The sequence below is a fragment of the Chrysemys picta genome, chromosome 12 (assembly GCF_011386835.1).
Source record: "Chrysemys picta bellii isolate R12L10 chromosome 12, ASM1138683v2, whole genome shotgun sequence".
In the NCBI taxonomy this organism is placed as follows: Eukaryota; Metazoa; Chordata; order Testudines; family Emydidae; genus Chrysemys; species Chrysemys picta.
In genome coordinates, this window is record NC_088802.1 from 6836386 (window position 1) to 6840181 (window position 3796).

Below are 3796 nucleotides of genomic sequence, written 5' to 3' on the forward strand. Positions count from 1 at the left end.
AGCAGAGACATCGAAGATTAAAACGTCGCCCATCCATTCTGTATTGAATGTCAACTCCACTGGGGAGGCGGTCTTTAACAAAGACCAAAATGACTGCTAAATAGATGGAGAACAGGGTTGAGGCAATAACACACATCCTTGCTTAATCCCAGTTTTGATGATGAAAGGGTCCATCTCAAGACCATTACAGAGAACTGTGGCAGTCATCTGATCATGAAGAAACCTGAGGACCTTAATAAATGTTGGAGGGCAGCCAAATCTGGCCAGCACCTTTGATAGAGCTTCACAGTTGACCGAGTTGAAGGCCTTTGTCAAATTGATGAAGGCCATTTACAAATCCTGATTTTGCTCCTGAGACTTTTCCTAGATTTGGCAGGCAACAAAGATCATGTCTGTTGTCCCGTGGGATGGTCTAAAACTGCACTGAAATTCCGGCAATATTTCCTCAGCAAGGGGAAGTAATCGGTTTAAGAGGATACGGGCAAGAATTTTCCGTGCTGTAGATAACAAGGCAATACCTCAATAATTTCCACACTCTGATTGATCTCCTTTCTTAAAGATTGTAACAGTGTTGGCCTTTCTCAAGTTTTCTGGAATCTTCTCATTATATCAGATATGAAGAAAAAGTTTGTGGAGCGTCGTTACCAGTTCTTCATCTCCAAACTTGTAGGCTTCAGCTGGTATGCCATCTGGTCCTGCTGCCTTGTTGTTCTTGGTATGCATAATGGCTCATGTTACTTCTTCAGGGCAGAGAGGTCAGCAAGAGATTCTCTTTCATTTTATTGAGGTATAGATTTGATAGTGGCATCAGAGACAGTTGACTCACGATTCAGGAGTAACTGAAAATGCTCCTTCCATCTGGCTTTGATGGCTTTGCTTGCCTTAAAAAATACGTTGACCTGTCTTGGGCTTGGAGTGGTGTGGGACCATGGGAGCATCGACCATAAATGGCCCTTATTACCTGAAAAAAGCTCCTGATGTCATGTTTATCAGCATAAAGCTCCATCTCCTTGGTCTTTTCTCGCCACCGCTTATTTTTGATGTCATGGATTTTCCTTTGGGCTTCAGCTTTGAGTTTCTTGTATGACTCTTTCTTCTACTGGTGTAATATGTCATTTTGCCATATGCGATGAGCTTTTCTTTTCTGGTCAAGCAGGCCCTGAATCTCAGCATTATTCTCCTCAAACCAGTCTTGGTGATGGCGGCTGACATAGCCAATGGACTCAGCACATGCTGAGAGAATGGCAGTCTTTAATCTCTTCCTGCTTGGTTACTTTCTGGAATGGCACATGTGAAATCCTGTCACATACAGGGATTATGATGGGATGGAGCATGTGTAGTGATGTGGGGGTTTAGCAGTGAAGCTCTAACAAGTCTTTACTGAAACTGTGCAAAGTACAATTTGTTAAAGGCTCATAATTTGACCAAATTTGGGTGGCTTTTCATTGGAACAGCTAAAGCCATTCCCTGATAGCGGGGTGATTTCTCCCACCCCGCAATGTCAAATTGAGGTCCCTGCTCCAAAGCCTGGAGGTGCTAGAGCTTCTGAAGAAAGTTCTCATAGCCAGATCATTAACATGGATAGAACAATATGGTTTTCCCTAATCTCACTCCGAAATGGCTGAATACTTTTGCTGAAACTTAAAAAAAAAAAAAAAAAAACCAGCCTGAGGCAGACACAAAGCAGGAAATTTCAGCATGAACAGTTAAATCTGGCAAAGTTATAAGCAACTGAAAACAGGGTCTTATAACGGAAAGTGTGAAGCAACATTAAATATAGGTTTCACTAGCTGTGTCACCTACAATACACCACTTTTTATTCATGCATCTCAAAGCATGTGGTCAGTTAGCCAGATTTTCAAAGGCCCCAAAATATCTCTGAAAATCTGGTGCAGTATCATTATCCTCATTTTAGGGATGGGGAAACTGAGGCACTGGGCGATTAATGTGACTAGCCAAGGTCACCCAGAAGGCTAGTAGTAGAACCAGGAACAGAACAGAACTCAGATCTCCTGAGAGCAAGTCTAGTAGCAGAGCCAGTGGACAACACTGCTTCCCACTGAGGAATAGAGATGGCTTTTGGTCTTTATAAGCATGGATCAGGACTTTTTAAACTTTCTCTTCCTTTACTGGCAGGAAACCCACCAGAATTTCTGTGTGTGTGTGTGTGTGTGTGTGTGTGTGTGTGTGTGTGTGTGTGTGTGTGTGTGTGTGTGTGTGTGTGTGTGTGTATATATATATATATATATATAGGTAAACTATAAAAATTGAGTGAATTTAAAGTAGTTCCATTTCCATCTCTTCCATGCTCCCCCTTCCTGGATCCTGCCATTAAAAGTCACCATGTAGTTGAACTCTTCACAAGAGGGGAGGTTCTGCTACTCCCCTCTTGGCAGTTCCTCAGATTCCGAAAACCTGAACAGCTCAGTAAAGTTGCATGAGAACAGTTGAAGCCACCACTCGCAAGTACTGCTAAGAGGTATAAGTACCTGAGAGCTCTTCCGCTGCTCCCCCTCAAGATTGTTGATGTAACCTTAGCTTGTGACTTCTTTCAGCCTGAATAGTTATGGATGTTTAATGTGCCTTGTTTTGAATTGCACTCAGTTGCCTTACCTATAAATTAAGAGAGATTTTTGTGGGGGAGGTCTTTCCTTGTTGTATGTAAGATGTGGGGCTTGCTGTACAGTTGAGACTTGAAACTTTATGGTTGTATCGTCAGCCTGCTCGTTAACGAATTGAGAGTGGCAGTGAGTGTTGTAGGAGATGCAGGGTACCAGCATATGACCAGTGCCCTCCAACTCTATTTCCCACTTGACATGACCCTGTATGAATGCAAACCTAATAGTTTTACTGTGGGCACAAATTCTATTGAATCAGTCTCAGTGCTGCCAACTCCCATGATTTTGTCATGAGTCTCATGTTAATTATTGTTTTCCTTAAAGCCCCAGCTCCTGGAGTCAAGTGGAGATGTAATGATTTCTGGCTTCATGCCTAAAGAAAAAGTAAGTTTCTAGCCCTCATGGCTGTGGAGAAAGCTTCAAAATGTGACCCCAGTGCACCCTAAGGGCTCAAAAAGCAGAAGGCAAATAAAGAAAATCAACTCTATTATTTTTATGTAATCTCATGATTTTAAAGCCAATCTAGTGATTTTTGGTGAGCCTGACTCATGATTTTTGAACATTTGGGGCTGGCAATACTGCAGTCTATTGAACTGACTCTGGCATTATCAGTCATCAGACATGGAGTACTATCCTGTGAGGTGCTGAGTGCCTGTAGCAGGGCCATCACCCCGCTCTGGTGTGGAAGGGGTTAAAAACCGCCTTTCCCAGGGAGCCAATCAGGTGCGGGCTTGAGGCAGCCAATCAGGGCTTGGCAGGGAGTATAAGAAGGCCTAAGGGAGGCATTGGGTCAGAGTCTCACTCTAGCCCTGGAGTGGAAAGGGCTAGCTGCCTGGGAGCAAGGTGCCCAAGGCGAGGTGCTCCAGCCTGGCAACTCCCCAGGCTGAGGCTTTGATAAAGGCAGATACAGATACAGATACAGATACTGGGGCTGGGAGGTGCAGCCCGGGGTTAGGCAGAGGCAGCTGGTCTGACCCCCTTGCCAGTGATGAGTGGCAATTACAGACTGTAGTCTGCCCCAGTGAAAGGGGGCTGAGTGACTGGCAGTAGCCACTGAGTCAAAGTGGGTATAGTGGGTTGGGGGTTCCCCTGGGAGGGGAGACCCAGAGTGTGGGGGTACTGCTGGGGCACCGGAGTCCAGGAGGGACATGGGGGGGCTATGGCAGGCAAAACACCGG